This window comes from Schistocerca nitens, chromosome 6 (genome assembly GCF_023898315.1).
Source record: "Schistocerca nitens isolate TAMUIC-IGC-003100 chromosome 6, iqSchNite1.1, whole genome shotgun sequence".
Lineage (NCBI taxonomy): Eukaryota > Metazoa > Arthropoda > Insecta > Orthoptera > Acrididae > Schistocerca > Schistocerca nitens.
The window spans coordinates 703010229-703025286 of NC_064619.1; positions in this window are offsets into that span (position 1 = coordinate 703010229).

Below are 15058 nucleotides of genomic sequence, written 5' to 3' on the forward strand. Positions count from 1 at the left end.
TGTGACTGGTAGCGGTTATTATCCTACATTCCATGAAGCAACAGTCATAGTGTTCGACTGCATCCGTTATGGATGAAATTCACTAATTTTCTTTATACTCTTACAAGGGTCATCCCTTGATTCGTGCCGGCCGTTGTGACGGAGCGGTTCAGTCCGGGACCGCGCGACCGCTACGATCGCAGGTTCGAATCCTGCCTCGGGCACTGATGTGTGTGATGTCCTTAAGTTAGCTAGGTTTAACTAGTTCTAAGTCTTGGGGAGTGATGACCTCAGATGTCAAGTCCCATAGTGGTCAATTGATTCGTGACCCGCTTTCAGTCTCAGCCCGCACTCGTCCTCAGATACGCAGCAGGTGCCTGTCAGCGCTACTGAGGCTCATGGCTCTGTGTTGCAGTGTGGGGACCCGTGCATCAGCCACCAGTGCGGGCCGGGACAGCGCTGCGTGCCGCGACAGGTGCAGTGCGTGAGGGCGCCCTGCTGCAGCCTGCCGCATTGCACCGACGCCGACAGCAGTGAAGGCTGACGCTGACCGCGTATCGTCTACCCAGACCTGCAAGCAATAAACAATCATTTTGCAAAGTGTGAAGACGTTTACTTTTCTCTACAACCCTCTGCCTAGCTAAATGTACACCTACATATATACTCTGGAGGCTACCATACTGAGAGGGGTCGAGGGTATCTGGTTCCAGTGCTGTTCATTCCCTTTTCCTGTTCCACTTGCAGATGGAGCTTCCGCAAGAGCTATAGTTCCTCCTACCATGTCTTTGGGGTCCCTACGTGATATGTACGTTTATAACACTAGCATCGTTCCATCAGTATGCAACCTGTGGCAAATAGTGGTTTTCTAAACGTTCCCAATAGAGATGCAAGCTGAAGAAATGTATTGAAATTTACGGTTTGGCTGGGACGTGAAATTGGGTCTCCTAGCTTCTGAGGGAGATGTGCTAGCCACTACACCAGCACAGAATTACAAGTGACAACTTGCCACAGACTACCCTAGTCCAACACCCTCCCTAACAGAAACTTCAGCCGTGTTAGGGAGGGCGTTGGACGAGGGTAGTCTGGGCAGGGCTGTTAGCTATGTTCCTGTGTTGGTGTAATGGCTACCATGCCCGCCTAATAAACATGGAGACATGGGTTCAAGTCCCAGCCCCAGCACAAGTTTTAATTCATTTCTTCAGCTTCGATCATGATCGTAGAAAAAATGAAACTAAAATGTCTTGAGGAAAATTTAATTATATTAGTTCTGAACGTTTAAAGATTATCATTTAAGTTCCTATAGTATTTGTACTTCTGAGCAAGCCAGTGGGTGTGTTGGACCTTCCATCGAGCTACAGACCCCCTTGAAAATGTCCCCCGCAGACGGGTACGAAACGTTGGGAATCGACACAGAATTAATCAACAGACCACGGCATAACAGCCCAGATAAATATAATGGACATGACATTTCCGGACGTGAAAGTCTACATTTTAGTACCTATAGTATATGCATAGAGAGGGTCTATACAAGACCGATGTACAATATTATGGAGATAGAAGAGGATGTAGATGAAGATGAACTGGGAGATGTGATACTGCTTGAAGGGTTTGACAGAGCACTGAAAGACCTAAGTCGAAACAAGGCCCTGGGAGTAGACAACATTTCATTAGAACTACAGACAGCCTTGTGAGAGCCAGCGGTGACAAAACTCTACCATCTGGTGAGCAAGATGTATGAGACAGGCGAAATACCCTCAGACTTCAAGAAGAATATAATAATTCCAATCCCAAAGAAAGCAGCTGTTGACAGATGTGAAAATTACTGAACCATCAATTTAATACTGTTAAGTCACGGCTGCAAAATACTGACGCGAATTCTTTACAGACGAATGGAAAAACTGGTAGAAGCCGACCTCGGGGATGATCATTTTGGATTCTGTAGAAATTTTGGAACACGAGAGGCAATACTGACCCTACGACTTATCTTAGAAGAAAGATTAAGGAAAGGCAAACCTACGTTTCTAGCATTTGTAGACTTAGAGAAAGCTTTTGACAAGGTTGACTGGAATGTTCTCTTTCAAATTCTGAAGGTGGCAGGGGTCAAATACAGGGAACGAAAGGCTATTTACAATTTTTACAGAAACCAGATGGCAGCTATAAGAGTCGAGGGGCATGAAAAGTAAGCAGTGGTTGGAAAGGGAGTGAGACAGGGTTGTAGCCTATCCTCGATGTTATTCAAACTGCACATTAAGCAAACACTAAAGGAAAAAAAAAAGGAAAATTTCTAGTAGTTATTAAAATCCATGGAGAAGAAATACAAACTTTGAGGTTTGCCTATGACATTATAAATCTGTCAGAGACAGCAAAGGACCTGGAAGAGCAGTTGAACGGAATAGACAGAAAAACGAGGATAATGGAATGTAGTCGAATTAAGTCGGGTGACGCTGACGGAATTAGATTACGAAATGAGACACTTAAAGTAGTAAATGAGTTTTGCTATTTGGGGAGCAAAATAACTGATGATGGTCGAAGTAGAGAGGATATAAAATGTAGACTGGCAATGGCAAGGAAAAAGTATCTGAAGAAGAGAAATTTGTTAACATTGAGTATAGATTCAACTGTCAGGACGTCGTTTATGAAAGTATTTGTATGGAGTGTAGCCATGTATGGAAGTGAAACATGGACGATAAATACTCTGGACAAGAAGAGAATAGAAGCTTTCGAAATGTGGTGCTACAGAAGAATGCTCAAGATTAGATGAGTAGATCACATAACTAATGAGGAGGTGTTGAATAGGATTGGGGAGAAGAGAAGTTTGTGGCACAATTTGACTAGAAGGAGGGTTCGGTTGGTAGGACATGTTCTGAGGCATCAAGGGATCACCAATTTAGTATTGGAGGGCAGTGTGGAGGAAAAAATCGTAGAGGGAGACCAAGAGATGAATACACTAAGCAGATTCAGAAGGATTTAGGCTGCAGAAGGTACTGGGAGACGAAGAAGCTTGCACAGGATAAAGTAGCGTGGAGAGCTGCATCAAACCAGTCTCAGGACTGAAGACCACAACAACAAACAACAGTATTTGCATAATACTCGTATGTTGATCGAACCTATCGATAGCAAATATAGCAGCGCGCGTCTGAATTTCTTCAGTGTCTTCATTTAAAACGACTTGGTGGAGATCTGAAGCACTCGAGTAGTACTCAAGAATGGGTCGAACAAGTGTTCTGCATGCAGTCTTCCTCATTGCATGAGCTAACTGGGGTCGACCACGTGCCATCCCTAGAACCGACGCTACATGCTCACTCCATTCCGTAGCACCATAAACGCTATGCCTAGATGTTTAACTGAGGTGACAGTGTCAAGCATCAAACCACTACCATTCTATTTGAACATTATACGATTATTTTTCCTTCTCACCTGCATTAACTTACAATTATCCACATTTAGAACAACCTGCTGTTGATCATACAAAATAGAAATTCTGCCCAAGTCATCCTGTATCCTCCTAAGTCACTCAAATGCGACACTTCCCTGTACACGACAGCGTCATCAACAAACAGCCACATATTGATGCTCATGCTATCCTTCAGTTAGTTAATGTATATAGAGGACAAGCTTGGTCCTATCACACTTCCCTACGGCACTCCTTGTATCCGATAAACACTCGCCATCCACTACGACGTACAGTCTTATGTTTTCGACATAGTATCCTGAAAAATTGCATGAAACGCCTTTTATGTACTAGCTTATTTACAGGGTGGTCAGAAACAGTCTGAAAAGCTTGTAAGGGTTTTGCAGGGTAGGTTGCACTGAGAAATAATGGTTAAGAAAAAACCTGATACCTTGCACCGTTTCTAACTTATTTAGCATTGAAGTTAGCCAGTCAGGCCATGGCGCGGGCAAATTCAACCGGCCCGTCAGAGACGGTGTCGCCAAAAGTGTTCTTCGTTTGGTTTCCTAAACCTGAACAAGAGAGCGATGTAAAAATTGGCCATTTTAAGGACTGACCCCGAGCCAAAGGCCGAGTTGTCTCGTGTGCTGTGTGTGTGTGTGTGTGTGTGTGTCTGTGTGTGTGTTCAAATGTGTGTGAATTCCTAAGGGACCAAACTGCTCACGTCATCGGTCCCTAGACTTACACACTGCTTAAACTAAAACTAACTAAGAACAGCATACACACCCATGCCCGCGGGAGGACTCGAACCTCTGACGGGACGGCTCGCGCAGTCCGTGACATGGCGCCTCAAACCACGCGGCCACTCCGCGCGGCTCTTGTGCGCTGTCATCTACGCTGTGAGAAAGACTGAATGTGGCGGGCTGCTTGAATTTTCGCACGATGCGACGTAATTGGCTAACTTCAAAGCTAAATAACTTAGAAACCGCATAATGTATCGAATTTTTTTATTGACAATTATTTCTCAGCATAACCTCCCGTGCAACGCCCTTACAAGCCATTCAGACTGTTTCTGACCACCCTGTATAGAGTCTTACAGATCAAAGCCTTAAGTCGGGCAGATAACTATTGCATGAGTAGGAACATATTTCGCTGCTTTAATGGACAACTATCCATGCCACAATGGATAAAATCCGAGTTTTTTCCTCAATTCCCTCTCTGATAGGCTCTTAGTCACGTTGCAGTTCGGGACTTTCACCGAGTGAGGTGATGCAGTGGTTAGCACACTGGACTCGCATGCGGGAGGACGACAGTTATTTATGTTTTCCGTGATTTCCCTAAATCGCTAGAGGCAAATGTGCTCTGTCTCTAATGACAACTATGTCGACGGGGCGTTAAAGCCAAACTTCCTTCTTCGGTTCGGGAATCTCCTTAGATGCTAGAACAGTGTTGAACCATACTATTCAAAAACATGTTTCCGCGATGCTAAAATGCAGCAGTCTGAAGACAGGATCAGAAAATCGCCAGCTGCAAGCGTAGGGGTCATGGCAGACAGGCCACTGGAAACAATAGAAAACCTGTCCAATGGGTGGGATGGTAGTTAGTTCAGTAAGCAAATACCCTGCCCAGCAGTTGGGGTGGCAGTCACCTCTCTACTGGAAACAAAAACCCTACCTAGTGGATGGAATGGTGGTCACCTAGTCACATCCGTATAGGAAACAATCACCCCGTCCAGCATATGGACCGGCACTATTCTCAGTCGCATCGTCTGCTATCGGCAGGGGCTTGGGATCACTCAACAAGGTGAACTGCAGATTCATCCTTTGTGGGTGAGAACTTAATGTGGCTAGGTACACGCTCATTCCAGATCGAAGAAGTGTGCGTTGTTACTGTTGTGGATTGGCAGGAGCCAACCCACGGAGTTCGGAGGAAAGGAGAAAAGGCACGCGTTTAAGCTCACGCAGGCTGGCGTGAGGTCTGGAACAGGACAAGGTAATTAGAACTTAGAAAAAAGGAGGTAACTGGTAGAATAACTTTAATCCATTAATGTTGAACGTAGCTCTTGTCTGTACATTCTTTACAATATCAATAGCAACTGATAATGGCGCCTTGCTAGGTCGTAGCAAATGACGTAGCTGAAGGCTATGCTAACCATCGTCTCGGCAAATGAGAGCGTATTTTGTCAGTGAACCATCGCTAGCAAAGTCGGTTGTACAACTGGGACGAGTGCTAGGAAGTCTCTCTAGACCTGCCGTGTGGCGGCGCTCGGTCTGCAATCACTGATAGTGGCGACACGCGGGTCCGGCTTATACTAACGGACCGCGGCCGATTTAAAGGCTACCACCTAGCAAGTGTGGTGTCTGGCGGTGACACCACAGTTACCTTGCTGTGCAAGCACAGAAAGCAACTGAATAATATGGCCTTGTTGGCAACAGCAGCGGATTGCTGTTAATGTAATTACAATTGCTAACGATGCGAAGGAGTGATAATACTAGCAGAAAATGTGACGGAAGAGGCAAAAAAAAAAATGTTGATGTTGGAGAAGCTGATGGTGCGCCAGAGAACCATGAAGCTGAGCAGAGTGGGTTTCGAGTATGTGTCCCAAAGAAATACTCGTAGATATAAAGGGCATACAACAAATCATCGATTTTGCTATGTATACATTGGACTGCAAACGTACTACTTCTGCTTTTGTTTGGATTCTGTCGCGTAATTTAAGGATAATTAATCCCTAAAGACAGCCTATTATTATGCTTGGGTAGTTATGATAGCTGCTATATAGTCATGGACTTTGATACTTGCCCTAGGCAGTGGTAGTCAAGCTGGTCCCTATTGCCCACTAGTGGGACTTCCAGCTTTAATAGTGGGTGATGGGTGGTAGAGATTATGAAAACATTTTCATCAGGTTTTCTTAAAATTCCCCACGACGATTTAAATTTCAGTAAAAAGTTCTGTTTGTATAATCCGCGTATAAGTTTACCTCACGCTACCTAAGCTAAACTAAATTGCGATTTAGTGTGGCTACAAAAAATAGCTTGTGCATCTTCCCCACACCACCCAGCTGTATGACATAAGCAAAGCTAGTAGCTGGCACAGACCCTCCCCACAAAACCCAATCCGCAATGAACAAGAGGCACGTGCAGATGACGATATACAGACAGGTTCTTTTATTTGGAGTTGCACTGGTCAGTACAAAATTAGATCTCTGAGGGTGAGTACATGATTACAGCGTCAAACAAAACAAAAAAGTGAAATATTGTAATCCCATATCTCAAGAAAAGAAATATGTTCATGGCTGTTTCCCGGAGTACCTGATGAAGGATTTCATAGGATCTGTTGTAAATAAACTACATCCAGTGTGTTTATTTTGTCATACAATATTATCCAATGAGGGAATGAAGCCAAGTCGATGGCGGTAACATCTTTCTACAAAGCATCCAAATGATAATGACAAGTCTATGGAACATTTTCAGGAAATGTGTAGAAAATTTCATAATCATTCAAGAATCATTGCATTATTTATGTAATAACTTGCAGAAAACGAAGATGTATTAATTACAGATTTCTTTATTCTACAATTAATTGTAGAAAGTGGTAAAAACTAAATAGGGAAACTGTAATAATACCCTCGATAAAATAATTCATCTCATCAATAACGCATGAGGATACACCTGGAATTTTAAAAACGTTGCTCCTAACCGACAGCACATTAAAGCGATGAACTGTAGCATGGCAGTTCATGTTGAAAAAAACTTGAGTATTCTTCAAAACTCTTAATTTTCCATGGGTCTGCAGATAATAATGCTTTATTGATGGCGTGTGTACGTCTTTTTGGTGAAAACTGTACATTAAAAGAAGAAAAGCCATTGGAAACAAACTCCTTACAGATGCAACAGAAACACCTATGTTTAATACTGTGAAATCATAGTTTACAAAAAATAATATTCCTTTGAATAATATTGTTGAGTACGCTACTGATGGAGCAGCATCAGTGGTATGTCATTGTCACGGACTTTTTTTCTTATTTGAAGGAAGAAGTGACAGATCTCTTACGTATTCATTATGTTATGCAGAGATTTCTTACGGGAAAGCATCTAAGTGTCTCTATTGACCATTAACTATAACATATTCCATGGGTTTCTGCCCACTCGCCTTGCATAGGGTGCCTAAGGGATGCTGCGTTCTCGGAATGCTATACAACAGTTCAAGCAAATAACATTAGTAGTTTTTAGTACAAATAAGAAGATTGACAATACTCAACTTGGAATTTACAATGGCGTCGCAAGCGATGGGCGACATGCAACTTAAATCCGAGTCCTTTGCTATTTGCAATGTTTGTGCTAGTTTGACACACAGTTTGTGAATTACTAATAACTGCTATCAAAGCACTCTCTGCTAGGCCTGTCCGTATACTGTTCGAATACTGAGCGACCGAGGCTGGCAGGACCGGTGCTTATATTCTCCTCTTGTAGAGGCCGCTCCTGTCGTGGTGCAGTCCTAATCAGCGCACCATTGGACGACGTCGTTTCACCGCATTCTCTTGTCTTGCGTTCTTCATCTTCGTTCCGGGGCTTTCGGTTACGCCAGAAAATATTCGGGCCATAAACAAGATCACATCCAATTCAAAAAAATGATTGAGTGTTCAGGCAGCTTTTCCAGGACAGTAATGAAGATGTTATTAGGTTACTTTTGCAGACATTAGCTAGGTGACTGCCAATGGGTATATTTTGGCTCAGCTTCCAGTATTATATCATAGTGCCACACAATTTTTTGAAAGTAATCACGAGATCAATGTTTGTCAACTGTTCACAACAGTAAAGAATGATGCCGTTTATTAGTGGATAATTTTAGGAGATTTAACTATGTTAATCTGGAGTTTCAAGGAGCCAATAAAACACTTATACGTTGCCCAAGTATCATTATTTATTGAGAGACTTGAACTACTTCATTATTATCTACTGAAGAGAGAATTTTATCACTTTTCTAGATAAGCATCTGCAAAAGATTACGTCACTTCAGAGGATATCGACAGATTCAGTGACCATCGCAGCGAAGTTAAATTGGACATGGAAAAACGATCTGAAGATGCTTTGAAACTGAAGGCGTGTGACTGGATAAAAAATCCTTTTACTTCAGATATCAAAGAGGCTTATACAACTTGCCAGGACGTACTTTTATAAATTACATAATATGAAGAAAGTAAACATATCATCGATAGTGGTGTATATGAAAACCTATGGCAAGATAAAAAAAATGCCTGTCTTATATCCAATTACGTGGAAAATGATATTTAGTTTATTGATTCTTTTCCTTATCTCACACCTAGTGGAGTCAGACTTTGGTGCTATTGGTCATATTTCCAAGAGAGGAGATCATCGTTTTTTTCTTAGGAAAGCTGAGTCAGTATTTAGTTTTCCAGCATCAGCCTTAGCGATCTCATTAGTAACACTAGTTCACAAATGTAAATTTTTTTCTGCATCTGGTTTGTAAATGTTTGGATGTACCTAATTTTGTGGTGTTTAATATAATGGTAAAATCAGTTTTTCTATATGACGTCACATTTCCTAGATACACAGTAGAATAGAAAATGGTAATAGTAAAAATTTACACAATTAAGTCAAACAAAAATACACATTCAGAACGTTTGAAATCAATACTATTTTCTATGCATACATGGGCATTATGCCAATAAAAGTTCCAAATTTGTTCAGAAGAAATTTTCACCTTTAATCGTCTTTGGTTTTTGAAAAATGCGACGACGGAGCTCTTCTTTTGTTTGCCGTTTCATCACTCTCCCTAACAAGACCCCAGCAGTAGTCAGCCATCATCGAAGGGTTCCAATGGCCTTGGTAACGGTGTTCCATGGTAAGAATGTCTTGGTAAAAGCGTTCACCATGCTCATCGCTTACGGCTCCGCAAGAAATCAAGGTTAGAATGTAAAAAGTGAATTTTAAGCGACGTTCTGCATCCCACGTTCTTAAACTTGTCCAACAGATCATTCACAATGGTAACATAGTCTTTGTCTTTTCTGTTGCCCAAAACGCCCTTCACAATTGCTTTAAAAGAAGACCAAGCTGCTAATTGGATATCTGTGAGTTTGGTATCAAAGGTTGCATCTTTCAGCAATTTTCTTATTTGTGGTCCAACAAATACACCCTCTTTCAGCTTTGTCTCACTTAATTTGGGAAACTTTTCATTTAAGTGATTGAAGGCCTCACCTTCTTTATCCATAGCATTTACAAAGTTCTTGATAAGGCCCAACTTGATATGAAGGGGAGGAAAAATAATTTTATCGGGCTGAACCAATAGGGTATTATTCACATTTACGTTTCCAGGAACATATGACTTCTTTATAGGCCATTCCTTGACTGTATAGTATTTTTTGGTGTCACAGCTGTCCCAAAGACACAAAAAGCAGCAGTATTTCGTCAATCCAGCCTGTAAACCTGTAAGGATTGCAACAACTTTTAAATCACAGCAAAGCTGCCATTCATGATCCTTTTATTTGATTCCCTCTAGCAGCAAAGCCGTGGCTTCATAAGTTTATTTCATGTCTACTGCGTAAGCCAAAGGTACCGATGGAAATGCATTGCTATTATGCAGTAGTACCGCTTTCAAGCTGGTTTTACTGGAGTCAATAAATAGTCGCCACTCCTGTGGAGTATTTTGTAAACCTAACTGCATCATCAGACCATTGACATCTCTACATACACACCTTGAATTCTGCATATCGAAATATTGTGCGAAGGAAGCAGCTCTTGATCTGAAACAGGAAATTTTTGTCCCTGGAGCTAGAAGGTTCCGATGTTGCAGTCTCGACCCCAAGAGTTCAGCTTGCTGTTTCGAAAGTTTTAGATCGCGAACGAAATCGTTCAGTTCCTTTTGATTAAAGAACTGAGGCGAAGTGTCACGATATTGAGGTCAGTACTCTTCTATATGTTCAATATTTTCTGATTCACTGGGGTCTGGTTCCGAAGCTTTCAAGTTACAGATAGGAACAGGCAACCCCTCATCATGGGACACAGTCAAATGCACTGAACATACTTTTGGATACTTTATTTTATGTCTAGTTTTGCTTGAATGTCCCGAAATATTTCCAAGACAAAAGTAACAGTCTGAATAATGGTCATTAGGCTCACACCACACCATCGGAACAGCGAATGGCATGGCTCGGCGTTTTCCTTTCAACGACTCGGTTAAGGTTGAAGTACAGATTATGCAGGCAACATGAGGTGCAAAATTTTTATATTCATCACCAACAGGAGAATCAAAATGCAATTTATATGCCTTCTTAACCAAATCAGTGATTGGTTGTCATTGGGCTTTTGGAGTGAATTTCCCACACACATAACAAAAGTTGTCGGGGTGGTTTAGACAGCAACGAAATTTAATAGTTGCCATTTTTCTTAGAGTAAGTTTTAAAAACAAAAAGTTTGCACTATCTTTCACAGGAAACACTCACTGAGGATCTCTTTCACACCACTGGATCACCACACCAACCAACCATTTACTGACGATTTGTAGATCTCCTAGCTCTCCTCTGCAAATCAAAAACAAACAGTTAAACATCAAAACAGAATAACAGCAAAATGAGAAATACTGAAAACGAAAAATAAAAACCTTTAAAAACTCAAAAATGGTTCGTGCTAGAACATTTTCAAATGTATATTCAGATTCTACACACCAAAAGACATATTAGTTGATGTATCACATCTCAGATGCAGAATGACTGTTGACTAGTGTAACTAAATTACCTAAATGGAATTTCATCAGACTTCACGCTTCTATGTATGCGAGGCAGAAGTAAAATACTATATTCAACCACAGTAAGTTGATTTTAAATGCGAACATTTTTGGTTAGGCTTTACCGTGACTGTTATTGACATTAAATGAAACAAAAAAAGTACTGTTACAGTCACTGTCTATTTATCTCTACGACGCGTTTCAAAGGTTTAAACCTCCATCATCAGGTGGATTTACATTTGTTAGTATGACCTGTGTGAAACTTCCTAGCAGATTAAAACTTTGTGCTCGACCGAGACTCGAACTCGGGACCTTTGCCTTTCGCGGGCAAGTGCTCTACCGTCTGAGCTACCGAAGCACGACTCCCGTCCGCAGGAGAGCTTCTGTAAAGTTTGGAAGGTAGGAGACGAGATACTGGCAGAAGTAAAGCTGTGAGTACCGGATGTGAGTCGTGCTTCGGTAGCTCAGATGTTAGAGCACTTGCCCGCGAAAGGCAAAGGCCCCGAGTTCGAGTCTCGGTCAGGCACACAGTTTTAATCTGCCAGGAAGTTTCATATCAGCGCACACTCCGCTGCAGAGTGAAAATCTCATTCTGGATGTGTCTTTTTGTTGTATTTCGATTTTTTGGAGGAACTTGTGGCACCGTCTAGTGGGGGAAACCATGTTCCGAAATAGTGTTTTGTTTCTCCCACTAGACACTTGCTGCGAGTTAGACCTTCCTGTTCATCGCGGAAGTAGCGTTGTGCGGGTCGGACCGATCAGTCAATTGAGATAAAAAAATGTCGAACAGGGAAAAACAATGAATCGTCTAGTCGGAAATTTTTGTACAGTGGTAAGAGAGAGTGTCATGAGCAACATACCAAAAATGCTGACCGGAGGAGTGTGAGCATAGAGTGGGGCCGTCGTTTAAAGAAAACTTTTTAATGTTTTTCCTTGAATATCTCGAAAATCATGGTTTCTAGCGAAGATGTTGCTCGTACAAAATTAAACTGCATTAAATTTCCTACCAAAAAGGTCCTATTTCATTTTTTCTCTAGGACTAATAGTTTACACGTTACAGGGGATGGAAAATAACATATCATTTAAAATAGTCTTTCAGTGGTTTACGGGCAATGTTTACTGTTAAATGAAGTGGGTTTGGAACAAATGTGAAATGTGTGTATTACATGTATGTGGAGCACAGCTATATTAAGGGATAAATTGTGTTCTGGGGATGTAACAGGGTGGAGTGGGAGGGGTTAGAGGGTGAAAGCGTGAGGCAAGATAGGCCGCCGGATTGCAGTCATTCACACCCCTCCTTCATTCGTACGCAAACTGAAACGGAAGCAGGTGATTCCGCACTCTACCTTCTCCACTAAGTCACAAAAAGCAACTACTAGGTGTTTCAAAAAGTTACATCAACCCTCCACAGCGCGCCTTCTGAGTAACTGACGACACAGTATAGAAGCACGCCCGGACCTGTTTATTTTCCACAAAGAGCGTTAACACTACATGGAATACGGATATGAGTTACTAATAATACTAACGCAACAATATATATGCACAGATTCTACAAAAATCTCTGCGCTCTGTTCTGCGCTACTAGAGGGGAAATTAATTCTTTGTCTTCCAGTACGGCACCTGTAGCTTTCTTCCAGGAAAGACAACTTCCCCCACGACGATCGTCGCTCGCTTTTCTGTGTGTATACAAACTATACCTCACAATACTAACACTATACCATCCTGATGAAGCTATGAGTAGTTCATGTCGTCTTCCTTTAGCTGGCCATTGAAATCGTGGACCATTAAACAGTAACGTTCACTGCTCTCGTTTTTTTCAAAATCGAAATGCCCAGTAAAGGTCTGACAGGATACTAACTACCCACACTGCTCGTGGAATGGTCTTTCAAGCACAATACAAGGATCGTCCGTCGACGGTAATCGTGTGTTTTGTATGTTAACATGGTCAGACAGGTGAAACCAGGTCTCATCTGTATACAAAGTGACATCAAGAGTATTGGTATTTCTCTCAGTAGAAGATGTTAGCCATTTGCAGTAAAGGATTTAGTTTTCATGATATGTATCTTTTAATTCTTGCACTGACGTCATTTTATGTGGGAACATTTACAATGTTTGCTTAACCGCTCTATGTCCGCTCGCAAGCCCGATATCTTTTTCTTTTCCCAACTTGCGCAATGATTTTTCTGCGCTCTGCTGCATAGTCTCAAATATCCGAAATCTCCTGTTGGTTTAGTTTAAGTGGTCTTCGAGTTCGCTCGGCACCTAACACTGATGCTGTCTCTCGAAATTTCTCAATAAGTCGACGAACCGCATTAGGCTGAGGTGGAGCTCTTTCCGCGAAATTTTCAGCAGATGCCTCCTGCACTTAATCCGCATATTTATCGCCTTGTCGAAGTACACGTTCAACAAGAAAAGCACGTTTTTCAGTTGAAAGCACCATAATTAAAAAACAATTTAAGATGTAAACACTACACATCGCATTCAATAGCTTGCATATACTGAACCAAACTGTTAACTGTTACGCAACAGTAGAACGAATTAAAAAACAATCGCGTATCTATGAAAAAACAGTTCTGCAAACTTGGTTTCGAACTTACAACGCAATCGCACACAGCTTTAGACGTTCAGTTTAATTGTTTTTTCTGGTTTCTCCCCTTTATATTTATTTACGGTTCAACTTAAACGTTTTCCATTATGTTCTCACTGCACTGTCAAAAATGACATTTGTACGTCACTCTTGAAGTGTAATATTTTTTCAATGTTGTTCACTAATACTATATCATCTCTGACGACAATTGGCAGTTGAGGTCTGATGGTTACCTTGTTAGTCAAAGACCGTCGAACATCGTTTAACGAAATAAATTAATACTGTGAAATATCTACAATACTCTGATTTTCATTCATAAGTAGAAGCAAATCTTTCGTTGCAGATCAGCTGAGCGTGGCCTGTCCTTTGTTAACCATTGCGCCAGCTCGTTCACTCAGTGGCAGTGAGGATATGAAAGGAAGGTAGTGTGGTGTCACAGCCAGACACCACACGTGCTAGGTGGTAGCTTAAATCGGCCGCGGTCCTGTAGTACATGTCGGACCCGCGTGTCGCCACTGTGTGATCGCAAACCTAGCGCCACCACAAGGCAGGTCTCGAGAGACTGACTCTAACTCACCCCAGTTGTACGGACGACAGAGCTAGCGACTAGACGTACGAAGCCTTTCTCTCTCATTAGCCGAGAGACAGAATAGCCTGCAGCTAAGTTAATGGCTACGAACTAGCAAGGCGCCATTAGCCTTACAGTGATTGTAATTAGAGTCTCACTTGTGTTCACCATAGAGATGTACAAGAAGACATTAAAGATAAGTATATGAGAAGCTCCGTTCTTTTCTTCATAGCATTAATTACGTATCCTGTTCCAGTACTTCACGCCCGTCTGCGTTAGTCTCGCGTGCCCTTTAAGCCACCTCTATCTACAAGGTGTTGGCCCAGCTGCCGACACATCAGGTAGGATCCTCCAACGGCGATTACGGGCTGAACATAATTCTCAGCTGCTCAATACACCATTTTTCGCCCACTACCTAATTAACAAAGATTGGGTTGATGAAGATCTGACGGCAGAGGTCACTGGCTTTCCTCAGTGGTAGTTGCACGCGTAATAAATCACCAAGCTGCCTGGTACCGGAGGACAGTAAACTACTAAACCCTCGTGGCACATATGTCATCCAACTGACGGCCCACTCTACACGCAAAGCAGTATGACGCGGTGTATCACGTCGTACGCCGGTTGCTGCTGTAGTTGGAATGTGGGTCCAGTACGAACAAGTGTGCTGCAGCTTACGCAGCAGTTAACAGCACCTCACACAGAAGTAGTGAGACTGATGTCAAGTGTAGGCTTTGGGATCTGCCTGGTGCTTCCTGGTTATTTACTCAGTTCATCAACAAGATGCACGACG